The sequence below is a fragment of the Oncorhynchus gorbuscha genome, linkage group LG04 (assembly GCF_021184085.1).
Source record: "Oncorhynchus gorbuscha isolate QuinsamMale2020 ecotype Even-year linkage group LG04, OgorEven_v1.0, whole genome shotgun sequence".
NCBI classification, from domain to species: Eukaryota; Metazoa; Chordata; class Actinopteri; order Salmoniformes; family Salmonidae; genus Oncorhynchus; species Oncorhynchus gorbuscha.
Genome location: NC_060176.1, coordinates 69,039,933 through 69,053,142, shown reverse-complemented (window position 1 = coordinate 69,053,142; position 13,210 = coordinate 69,039,933). Strand labels below are relative to the sequence as shown.

The 13,210-nt window shown below is 42.3% G+C and overlaps 1 protein-coding gene across 1 annotated transcript in view; it reads right to left on the bottom strand.

Moving 5' to 3' along the window:
- LOC124034586 (myocyte-specific enhancer factor 2C-like) overlaps window positions 1-8,809 on the bottom strand; it is a 137,100-nt gene extending 128,291 nt beyond the window's left edge. The window contains exon 1 of the mRNA XM_046347982.1: window positions 8,792-8,809. The gene's annotated coding sequence lies outside the window, so the exon portion shown is untranslated. The remainder of the gene's footprint in view (window positions 1-8,791) is intronic.
- Between the last annotated feature and the right edge of the window lie 4,401 nt (window positions 8,810-13,210).

Here is a 13,210-nt window from a genome sequence, read left to right as displayed (position 1 = left end):
TGTAATGGCTTATTTAGTTATTTACTGCATTTTTTAAACCATTTAATTTTATCTTGTGCATTGTTTGATTTTGATAGCCTACTCCAATCCGTGCTCATGTATACACACCTTGAATATTTACCATCATTCATAACCAAGTCTGAAGGTGGAATTCATCACATACGACTGGGAAAAATCCACTTGAACGTCCCTGCAGCAATTACTATTGGGAAACTCAGTTATCATCCCTGACCTCCGACTTCTCCCACATGCTGACCTTGGACATCACCTACTAAGGAAAAGACCTCGATAACAGCCTTTTTTCGGCAGTTAAATGCAACAACAAAACAGGATTTTTAAAAATCAATCTATTCCTATAATATATTAACACTATAATTTGTTTGCCAGTATGACAATGTGTACATTTAGTTAATGGTTGACGCAGCTTGTTTGACATTAGCCAATTGACTGTTGTTTCTAAACAACTTAAAAGCATGTGAATGCATCCAACTCGTATTTACTCATTCACAATTGGAAATTACCACCTTTCCACTTCCCAGCACGAGTCAAGGAAATGTTTCTGGAATCCATCTTTTTGAAGAAGGCCTTGTGAAGATGTCAGTGAGCCATCGTCATGCTGGACATTTTCCCTCCATTTGACTCCACACAAAAGAACAGATATTTTGGTAGTAGTAAAATTCCCTGTCTTAGGTCAGTTAGGGACACCAATTTATTTTAAGAATGTGAAATGTCAGAATAATAGTAAAGAGAATGATTAATTTCAGCTTTAATTTATTTCATCACATTCCCAGTGGGTCAGAAGTTTACATACACTCAATTAGTATTTGGTAGCATTGCCTTTAAATTGTTTAACTTGGGTCAAACTTTACGGGTAGCCTTCCACAAGCTTCCCACAATAAATTGGATGAATTTTGGCCCATCCCTCCTGACAGAGCTGGTGTAACTGAGTCAGGTTTGTAGGCCTCCTTGCTCGCACATGCTTTTTCAGTTCTGCTCACAAATGTTCTATAGGATTGAGGTCAGGGCTTTGTGATGGCCACTCCAATACCTTGACTTTGTTGTCCTTAAGTCATTTTAACCACAACTTCGGAAGTGTGCTTGGGGTCATTGTCCATTTGGAAGACCCATTTACGATCAAGCTTTAACTTCCCGACTGATGTCTTGAGATGTTGCTTCAATATATCCACATAATTGTTCTGCCTCATGATGCCATCTATTTTGTGAAGTGCACCAGTCCCTCCTGCAGCAAAGCACCCCCACAACATGATGCTGCCACCCCCGTGCTTCACGGTTGGGTTGGTGTTCTTCGGCTTGCAAGCCTCCCCCTTTTTCCTCCAAACATAAAGATGGTCATTATGGCCAAACAGTTCTATTTTTGTTTCATCCGACCAGAGGACATTTCTCCAAAAAGTACGATCTTTGTCCTCATGTGCAGCTGCAAACCGTAGTCTGATTTTTATGGCGGTTTTGGAGCAGTGGCTTCTTCCTTGCTGAGCGGCCTTTCAGGTTATGTCGATACAGGACTCATTTTACTGTGGATGTAGATACTTTCGTACGTGTTTTCTCCAGCATCTTCACAAGGTCCTTTGCTGTTGTTCTGGGTTCTGTTCTGCGTTCATCTCTAGGAGACAGAACGCGTCTCCTTCCTGAAAGGTATGACCGCTGCGTGTTCCCATGGTTTTTACAGTTGCATACTGTTATTTGTACAGATGAACGTGATACATTCAGGCATTTGGAAATTGCTTCCAAGGATGAACCAGAATTGTGGAGGCCTACCATTTTTTTTCTGAGGTCTTGGCTGATTTCTTTTGATTTTCCCATGATGTCAAGCAAAGAGGCACTGAGTTTGAAGGTAGGCCTTGAAATACATCCACAGATACACCGCCAATTGACTCAAATTATGTCAATTAGCCTATCAGAAGCTTCTGAAGCCGTGATATAAATTTCTGGAATTTTCCAAGCTGTTTAAAGGCACAGTCAACTTAGTGAATGTAAACTTCTGACCCACTGGAATTGTGATACAATGAATTACAAGTGAAATAATCTGTCTGTAAACAATTGTTGGAAAAATTACTAGTAGATGTCTTAACTGACTTGCCAAAACCATAGTTTGTTAATTTAACAAGAAATTTGTGGAGTGGTTGAAAACGAGTTTTAATGACTCCAACCTAAGTGTATGTAAACTTTCGACTTCAACTGTTTATGTGTAAGGGTTGGATGTGCGGGGAGTCAGTGAAGATAGTCTACAAGGTGCAGATAGTCTACAAGGTGCAGATAGTCTACAAGGTGCAGATAGTCTACAAGGCGCAGATAGTCTACAAGGCGCAGATAGTCTACAAGGCGCAGATAGTCTACAAGGCGCAGATAGTCTACAAGGTGCAGATAGTCTACAAGGCGCAGATAGTCTACAAGGTGCAGATAGTCTACAAGGTGCAGATAGTCTACAAGGCGCAGATAGTCTACAAGGCGCAGATAGTCTACAAGGCGCAGATAGTCTACAAGGTGCAGATAGTCTACAAGGTGCAGATAGTCTACAAGGTGCAGATAGTCTACAAGGCGCAGATAGTCTACAAGGTGCAGATAGTCTACAAGGCGCAGATAGTCTACAAGGTGCAGATAGTCGACAAGGTGCAGATAGTCTACAAGATGCAGATAGTCTACAATGTGCAGATCTGTCCAGGGAAACAGCTGTTCAACAGTCTGATGGCCTGGTGATAAAAGCTGTCTCGATGCTCCGATACTGCTATCCGGATGGTAGCAGAGTGAACAGTACATGGCTCGGTGACTGAAGTCTTTGATAACCTTCCAGGCCTTCCTCAAGGATCACCTTTTGTAGATGTCTTGGAGGGCAGGGAGCCCGCCCCCAGGGATGGGTTGGGCCGTCTTCACCACCCTCTGAGAGCCATTCATTTGAGGGTCGTGCAGTTACCATGTCAGGCAGGGATGAAACTGGTCAAGATGCTCTTGATGGTGCAGCTATAAAACTTGTTGAGGATCTAAGGGCCCATGCCACATTTCTTCAGTCGCCTGAGGTTGCAGAGGGGTTGTTGCACCTTCTTCACCTCGGTGTCAGCGTGACTGGTCCATATCAGGTCCTTTGTGATGTGCACACCGATGAACTTTAAGCTTTTTAGCCTCTCCACTGCAGCCAATTCAATGTCAATAGGGGCGTGCCCCCTCCCCTGCTTCCTGTAGTCTACGATCAGCTCCTTGACTTGCTGACGTTGAGGGAGTGGCTGGCACCACTCTGTCAGTGCTCTAACCTCCTCCTTGTGGGCTGACTCGTTGCCGCCAGTGATCGGGCCCACCAACGTTGTGTCATCGGAAAACTTAATGATGGTGTTGTGCATGGTGGTGTTGTCCGAGTTGTGCATGGCCACGCAGTCATGGGTGTACAGGGAGTACGGGAGGGGGCTGTGCACGCACCTCTAGGATGCCGTGTTAAGAATATTCAGCGTGGCAAAGGTGTTGTTGCCTACCCTCACCACCTGGGGTCTGCCTTTCAGGAAGTCCAGGACCCAGTTGCAGAGGGAGGTGTTCATACCCAGGGCCTTGGGCTTAGTGACAAGCCTGGAGGGGACTATGGTGTTGAAAGCTGAGCTGTAGTTGACGAACAGCATTCTCACATAGGTATTCCTCTTGTCCAGGTGGGAAGGGACAGCGTGCAGAGCAATGGCGATTGCATCGTGTATCAATCTGTTGGGATGATATGCAAATTGTTATGGGTCCAGGGTGTCCGGTAGGGCGGAGCTGATTTTGTCCTTGATGAGCATCTCAAAGCACTTCATGATGACAGAAGTGAGTGTTACAGGGTGATAGTCATTTAGACAGGCTACCTTTGTTTGCTCGGGTACAGGGAAAGTGGTGGACATCTTGAAGCTTATGGGGATCACACACTGGGGCAGGGAGGGAGAGGTCGAATATGCCCATAAATACTCCAGCCTGCTGTTTCGCGCAAGTTCTAAGGACACGGCTGGGGATGCCATCTGGGCTGGCTGCTTTGAGAGTGTTCACACGATTGAACGTCTTACTCAAGTCTGCTCACAGTCCTCTTCAGCAGCGAGGGCCCTCTTAGGAGTGTCTCGGTTGATTGCCTCGAAGCAAGCATAAAAAGCTTTGAGCTTGTCTTGGAGAAGTAGGCTAATGCATGTTTTCATGTTAATTTGGATGGTGGGATTTACACCTTGTCAGTCTAATCTAGGTGTAGACAATAGAACATAACACATTCAAGTGTTTTAACTTGTAATTAGGCTGCATGAACTTCTAACGCGGTTGCATGGGATTTGTCGAATTATACATTTGGGTGGTTTCGCTGCACCCAATGGCAGTGTCCACGATAAGCTAAATCAAGAAGCTGCTTGTGTCTTTGTTTTCAGTAACGAGAATGTCATTGCCATTGTTATGTAAAGGAGTGCAATAGTATTGCCATTCAAGTGTATCATCACAGTATTACGGTTTATTAAGCATTTACCTGTGTAGCCTAAAGGTGTGAATGGTTTATGCCAGGTGAGGGTAGGCCATTTTAGAATGTGCCGTATTTTATAGGTTCCTCATTCATGGAGAGCTGTTTGTCTAGGTCGCATGCTATTACTACAGCTTTGCCTTGTAGGCCTACTCAGACATGTTCCCTGAGTTTGAGGAGTTTAGCCTTAGTTCTCAGGTTGAGGTAATTTTGCAATTTGTAATTAAGCTGATTGTTTTTGATCACCTTCATCACCTGTATATTTTGTATAACCTACAGTGTGGGGATCCAGTCTTCATCACCTGTATATTTTGTATAACCTACAGTGTGGGGATCCAGTCTTCATCACCTGTATATTTTGTATAACCTACAGTGTGGGGATCCGGTCTTCATTACCTTTATATTTTGTATAACCTACAGTGTGGGGATCCAGTCTTCATCACCTGTATATTTTGTATAACCTACAGTGTGGGGATCCGGTCTTCATTACCTTTATATTTTGTATAACCTACAGTGTGGGGATCCAGTCTTCATCACCTGTATATTTTGTATAACCTACAGTGTGGGGATCCAGTCTTCATCACCTGTATATTTTGTATAACCTACAGTGTGGGGATCCAGTCTTCATCACCTGTATATTTTGTATAACCTACAGTGTGGGGATCCAGTCTTCATTACCTTTATATTTTGTATAACCTACAGTGTGGGGATCCAGTCTTCATCACCTGTATATTTTGTATAACCTACAGTGTGGGGATCCAGTCTTCATCACCTGTATATTTTGTATAACCTACAATGTGGGGATCCAGTCTTCATTACCTTTATATTTTGTATAACCTACAATGTGGGGATCCAGTCTTCATTACCTTTATATTTTGTATAACCTACAGTGTGGGGATCCAGTCTTCATTACCTTTATATTTTGTATAACCTACAGTGTGGGGATCCAGTCTTCATCACCTGTATATTTTGTATAACCTACAATGTGGGGATCCAGTCTTCATTACCTTTATATTTTGTATAACCTACAGTGTGGGGATCCAGTCTTCATCACCTTTATATTTTGTATAACCTACAATGTGGGGATCCAGTCTTCATTACCTTTATATTTTGTATAACCTACAGTGTGGGGATCCAGTCTTCATTACCTTTATATTTTGTATAACCTACAGTGTGGGGATCCAGTCTTCATCACCTGTATATTTTGTATAACCTACAGTGTGGGGATCCAGTCTTCATCACCTGTATATTTTGTATAACCTACAGTGTGGGGATCCAGTCTTCATCACCTGTATATTTTGTATAACCTACAGTGTGGGGATCCAGTCTTCATCACCTGTATATTTTGTATAACCTACAGTGTGGGGATCCAGTCTTCATTACCTTTATATTTTGTATAACCTACAGTGTGGGGATCCAGTCTTCATCACCTGTATATTTTGTATAACCTACAGTGTGGGGATCCAGTCTTCATCACCTGTATATTTTGTATAACCTACAATGTGGGGATCCTGTCTTCATTACCTTTATATTTTGTATAACCTACAGTGTGGGGATCCAGTCTTCATTACCTTTATATTTTGTATAACCTACAATGTGGGGATCCAGTCTTCATTACCTTTATATTTTGTATAACCTACAGTGTGGGGATCCAGTCTTCATCACCTGTATATTTTGTATAACCTACAGTATGGGGATCCAGTCTTCATTACCTTTATATTTTGTATAACCTACAATGTGGGGATCCGGTCTTCATCACCTGTATATTTTGTATAACCTACAGTGTGGGGATCCAGTCTTCATCACCTGTATATTTTGTATAACCTACAGTGTGGGGATCCAGTCTTCATCACCTGTATATTTTGTATAACCTACAGTATGGGGATCCAGTCTTCATTACCTTTATATTTTGTATAACCTACAATGTGGGGATCCGGTCTTCATCACCTGTATATTTTGTATAACCTACAGTGTGGGGATCCAGTCTTCATCACCTGTATATTTTGTATAACCTACAGTGTGGGGATCCAGTCTTCATCACCTGTATATTTTGTATGGAGATCCAGTCTTCATCACCTGTATATTTTGTATAACCTACAGTGGGGATCCAGTCTTCATCACCTGTATATTTTGTATAACCTACAGTGTGGGGATCCAGTCTTCATTACCTTTATATTTTGTATAACCTACAGTGTGGGGATCCAGTCTTCATCACCTGTATATTTTGTATAACCTACAGTGTGGGGATCCAGTCTTCATCACCTGTATATTTTGTATAACCTACAGTGTGGGGATCCAGTCTTCATCACCTGTATATTTTGTATAACCTACAGTGTGGGGATCCAGTCTTCATCACCTGTATATTTTGTATAACCTACAATGTGGGGATCCAGTCTTCATTACCTTTATATTTTGTATAACCTACAGTGTGGGGATCCAGTCTTCATTACCTTTATATTTTGTATAACCTACAATGTGGGGATCCAGTCTTCATTACCTTTATATTTTGTATAACCTACAGTGTGGGGATCCAGTCTTCATCACCTGTATATTTTGTATAACCTACAATGTGGGGATCCAGTCTTCATCACCTGTATATTTTGTATAACCTACAGTGTGGGGATCCGGTCTTCATCACCTGTATATTTTGTATAACCTACAGTGTGGGGATCCAGTCTTCATCACCTGTATATTTTGTATAACCTACAGTGTGGGGATCCAGTCTTCATTACCTTTATATTTTGTATAACCTACAGTGTGGGGATCCAGTCTTCATTACCTTTATATTTTGTATAACCTACAGTGTGGGGATCCAGTCTTCATTACCTTTATATTTTGTATAACCTACAGTGTGGGGATCCAGTCTTCATTACCTTTATATTTTGTATAACCTACAGTGTGGGGATCCAGTCTTCATTACCTTTATATTTTGTATAACCTACAGTGTGGGGATCCGGTCTTCCTCACCTGTATATTTTGTATAACCTACAGTGTGGGGATCCAGTCTTCATCAACTGCACTGTTAAATACATTGCAAGTGTTTTTGCAGCTGATCCTCTGACTCCAACTCAACTGTTGCTGCTGAATGCCCAATCAGGCTGCCGGGTCCTTAACTGGCCCGGTCTGACTTAATATGAACTGTGTCAGAGGAACTGCCCCCTTCTTGTATGGAAGGCCTTGTGTGAGAATGAATAATATGTTGAGTGTTACTGGTACAGACAACTTCCTCCATGTTGTCCAATTCTTCTGGAGTGTTGACCTAGCAGCAGAAAGTTCCCAAACAAATGTGAAATTCCCTTGGCACTAAATATATCATGTATGAGATTGCGGTGACACATACTTCGATAAGATCTTCAAGTTTATATTTATATTTATAATTGGAGCTCATTCATCCCTATGTATTTTTGCCATTTTGACAAATAAATTACAGTCTTGTTGTTTTAAAAAGAACCACATTATTCAGGAAATGTAGGCTATTCGTTTTATTGAGTTAAACTAATACCTGATCAAATCAGCCAAAGCAGCTGGAGGAAAGTTGGATCTTTTTTTGGCAGCCTGCATCATTACTGTCGGTCATTTCCCCCTTCCTCCAAATGATACATTTCCTCTCTTCAATATTTTGAACAAACCAAATTGGCCTTAGTATCAACTAAATAATATATCCACAGTAAGTCCTTTCACATAAGAATAGCTCAGAAGGGGAGCTTATTTTTACCTGGGTATTTTCCAGTCACAGAAAAATGCAATCTCAAAATCTAATAATATTGAATAATACTCCTACATTTGTATTTTACACATCACTGAAATCAATCAATGCACTAAAGTACAGATTCATAATATTATATGAGGAGTGATGTGTTGGAAATATGAGTGTAATATGGATTACAGAGAGTCAAACAGAAAAGTGGGATACTGTTAATATTGATTGGGGTAAAACACCGGGACCCCCTGATGTTTGGGGAATCAATCATTTATCTTGGTGCAAACATATTAGTATTGATCGCGCTGTATTGTCCACATGATTCTGGGCAATGGAAATCCACTAATCTGTTTGTTTTTTTAAACGAGGGGATCTCTTTGTCGCCAAGGATATCTTTACACTAATGTATGTAAGGTCCATAGAACAATAACAATTCGGGAGTTGAACCATCGCAGGAATGAAACAGGATGATATACAAACTTTGCCTATTGGGTCTCAGTGTTCAACAGGATAGAATTGTATTATGTCTCTCTTCATATAAGGTCTGCAAAGCAAAGAAAGCTCCCCATTCTTCTCTTCTATTGAAGAGTACCACATGCACACATGCAGGCACGCATGAAAATACTTACTGGACTCTTGCCGGCTTGGTTTTGTCTGGGGCTCCCCCCTGTGTTAGGGGGCCAGGCTTTGGAGGCCTGGCCTGGGCTCTGTCTCTCCCTGTCTCTCTCCCAAAAGGAGAGACTGAGCCCCAGAGCCTGGCTGTCTGTCTGTCAGTCTGTCTGGGCTGGGCAGGGTAGAGGAGGAGGAGCAGGAGGAAGAGGAGGGATTGGCTCTCTATTGCAGTGTCGCCTGGTACAGTGTACAGTGCTTGAATGCAGGAGCTGGTAGGGCTACCAGGGAACATGCTGTCCCTCTCCAACAAGGACCTGTCTGGCCTGTCTGCAGACTCTGTCTATACCACGGCCCTGGGTGTGAGAATGTGTTTTCTATTTTAGTGTGTGTGTGTGTGTGTGTACAATTTTGTGTAAGAGTGCATGTGTATGTGTGTGTGTGTAAGAGTGCATGTGTATGTGTGTGTGTGTGTGTGTGTAAGAGTGCATGTGTGTGTGTGTGTGTGTGTGTGTGTGTGTGTGTGTGTGTGTGTGTGTGTGTGTGTGTGTGTGTGTGTGTGTGTGTGTGTGTGTGTGTGTGTGTGTGTGTGTGTGTGTGTGTGTGTGTGTGTGTGTAAGAGTGCATGTGTATGTGTGTGTGTGTGCACATTTGTGGCAGAGGGAGCGGCTGTGTGTCCGTGCCATGGGTCCAGAGACTGTGGGCTGTGCCAGTGGTGGAACACAAAGCGTTCTGTCGAAGGCAAGGTGACGGGAGAGCAACAGGAAACTCTGCATGGCGTTTCCCCTGAAAACTCCTTTCACTGTGCTTTCTTTCAGATTTTTTTCCTGTTGCTTTATCGTTAAATCATCAACAGCAAATTAAAGTAATTATTGTAATGAACTCACTGACAGACTTATGGAAGGCCAGCTGGATTGATGCTTATTTTTATAATGTCACTACTGGTGTTGTCCGGGCTGAGAGCTACTGATGCACTGTCACCTGATTAATGTGTACTTCTCCTCTTGTCTGTATTCATGTGTCTGTCCATCACTGTGGGTTTGTGTGTTCATGTGTCTGTCCATCACTGTGGGTTTGTGTGTTCATGTGTCTGTCCATCACTGTGGGTTTGTGTGTTCATGAGTGACTAAATGTATGGGAGTAAATATTGCATAATGCTGACTTGCATTTTACATGGTACTTGCCAGCATAGAGGCACATAGAGTAGCTGTAATGTGATGTATTACCTTAAGTAACGTGTGTGTGAGTGTGTGCACGTTTGCGTATGTGTGTGTAAGAAGGAGGGAGCGGCGGTGGCGGTGTGCGTTTTCTCTGCCTGTGTGCGCTGTGTGGTGTGAGCTGACTTCAGCGTGTCTGCCCAGCCCTCTGCTCCACACAAGGTTGCTCTGTGTGTGTTCGGCCCTGCAGACAGAAGGGAGGCCACGGCTCACAATCACCACCAAGCACATACCACATACCGGCCCGGCCGAGCCTGGCTGCCTGGCTCAACACGGACCAACCAGACCCCTCCTCACAAGCACCATTCTGAAGAGAACTGTTGGTTTTCTAAGAGGGTCCCTGTGACATGAGATAATAAAACATAGCATGGAAAGGGAGAGAAAAATAAAGAAGAGAGGGAGAGAAAAATAAAGGAGTGAGAGAGAGAGAGAGAGAGAAAGAGAGATGAACGGGGAGGGAACGGGGGAGTGTGCACACCTCGGTCCAAAAACAATATTTTGACTGAAACTTTAGCCATTCCATCTGGCTCTTTTGAAGGACGGAATATAACTGGTGCCATTGCTAACTTTTTATTCACCATCTACAGTACAGTACTCACGAGATTAACAGAATGCTACTGGCTTGTTCTTGCCTGTTAACTGTGCGGTAGAAGTGAGTGTGAGACTGATGCTAAATTGAGGATGTTGACTAACAAAATGTACTCATTTTAAACTTTAAAACATGCACATAAATATATTTCAGGGAAACATACACCATTTGTAAATGTTTTAAAAACTATCAATAGTGAAATTGTTAGAAAGAAAAAATGACATAGAAACAACAACATTCCGACATCAAAATGTAGAGCTATGTTTTCTACAGTTCAAGTGACCTGCTGTTCTCTTTGATGGGCAAAAAAACAGGAAGTATTTTCAGGTGTCCATGGTAACAAAGCAAAGCAATTACCCTTGCTCGCTCCATCTCTAGAACCCTCTTTCTTCCTCTCTCCTGCATTCTCTCTCCCCTTTTCTCTCAATTCTCGGGCTGAGCACTTCTTAACAGGAAGCTCTTATTTTCTAATTGTCCAAGAGGCACTCTGCCTCAGGCAGGACATTTCCTCTCTCTCCAGCCCCTTGATGTAGGACATAAATTGACCCATATCGCCACTGTGTATTACTATGGCAAATTCTACCATCGACATTTGTAAGTCTCGGGCATCTGAAACGTATTTCTGACTGTATTCTGACTGTCATATGGATGTGGAAATGATATAACATGTTAGAATCCTAGAACAGTGTAGGCTGTATAACCTACCAGTGCAGTGTTCTTAGCAGCTTTGGTTCTGGTGAAGGCCTGACTGAGTCAGGCTGGGGGCCTCAGGCAGCGCTCTAAAGTGACGGCCAGGCCAATTGCAGTACCAGCCCCATATCTCTGTTTTAGGGAACACGTCAAAGATAGTAAGCAGAAAAGTAAGAGCGGAGAAATTGAATGACTGCTTGATTAGCTGAATCTCATAAGCTTTCATGAGTAAATTAGACTGAACTCACAATATCAAAATGAAACTTGATTATTATTCACGCTCCAAGTTTTAATTATTGTCGTTAGATAGAACCACCGCATTCAATTAAACCAGAACACTTTCTCTCCTCATGTCTGTGTTCCTCTTGGAGCGTGTTCATCCTTGACTAAACCTTTGTGGCAGATTCTTTGGTTTGAAAGCCAACAGGAAGTGACATGGTGATCAACTTATGATGCCAATTGAACTTAACTTAAGTACACACCACATTCAATAATGTCAAATTAGACCACATTAGATGACTGTACAGTATGATCTTGACTGCCTTTGAAATGGTGCCAACCAATAAATTGTCTCATGGTATCATTTTCGAAGGAGTGTTATTTATAGAATCTGTGAAGACACTTGTGTCTCCCTGGAGAACATGAAGTAGTTCCATAATGAGTTGAAGAAGTAAAAATATAAAGATACGGGATGCGTGCATATTTCAACAATTTCTTAATTCATTGGACCTGTAAAACGCTAATTGTATTTGATGATATTATTATGCATTCATTCTGTTTAAGACCTTAGACTAGTTAGAGCAACTTCAATCAACATATTGTACAGTCATCCAAAGCTTGTAAAGGTTCCACAGGGTACGAAATGATCTACTTACTCTTAGTGTGCCAGTATCCATGTGTGTACCACTGAATGTGGAAAATCCTGTCTGTGTGAGCATACACAGTTTGACTGCTTTACATGGTAGACTTTACTGTCTGTGTTGACAGAAAGAAACAGACCACATGAAGTGCTCCCCAAACATACACTATGGTAAAGTTAATTCTTCTAAATGAACCTACATTTTTCCATTCGCCATGTGTACTTCCATATTTCAGAACACAGGATGATATAAATGTACCACATCAACCTACTTTTTGGATGTGCAACTGAGGGGCCAAGGAAAACGCTGGAGCGTGTATGTCTGTCAAGTCATTCTACTTCATGGGTTATTGACATTCTCACAGGGAGAATCAGTCACCCTTTCACGCTTTGTTTATCCTCTTCTCCTTGGTCAGATGGGCCAAGAACCAGTACAGTATGTACAGTATATGCGTAATAATAATTACATTATGTTTTAGTGAATGTAGAATAATTACTTAGGCAAGTGGCTAAAAGAAAACAGGGAACGACAATAAACAACTACAGAAGTTCCACTCTCTAAGAACTCAATAAATCAGGGCTCTCCTGGCAAGAAGCTGAAGCCCTCTAAATGAAAAGAGCTATTCCATCCCAAGGAGCTGAAGCCATCTAAATGAAAAGAGCTATCCCATCCCAAGAAGCTGAAGCCCTCTAAATGAAAAGAGCTATCCCATCCCAAGGAGCTGAAGCCCTCTAAATGAAAAGAGCTATCCCATCCCAAGGAGCTGAAGCCCTCTAAATGAAAAGAGCTATCCCATCCCAAGAAGCTGAAGCCCTCTAAATGAAAAGAGCTATCCCATCCCAAGGAACTGAAGCCATCTAAATGAAAAGAGCTATCCCATCCCAAGAAGCTGAAGCCATCTAAATGAAAAGAGCTATCCCATCCCAAGGAGCTGAAGCCCTCTAAATGAAAAGAGCTATCCCATCCCAAGGAGCTGAAGCTGTCATGTTTTGTCATTGATTATCATGTCTTGTCCCTGTGCTTCCCCTTCTATTCGTTTCCCTCTGCTGGTCTTATTAGGTTCTTTCCCTCTTTCTATCCCTC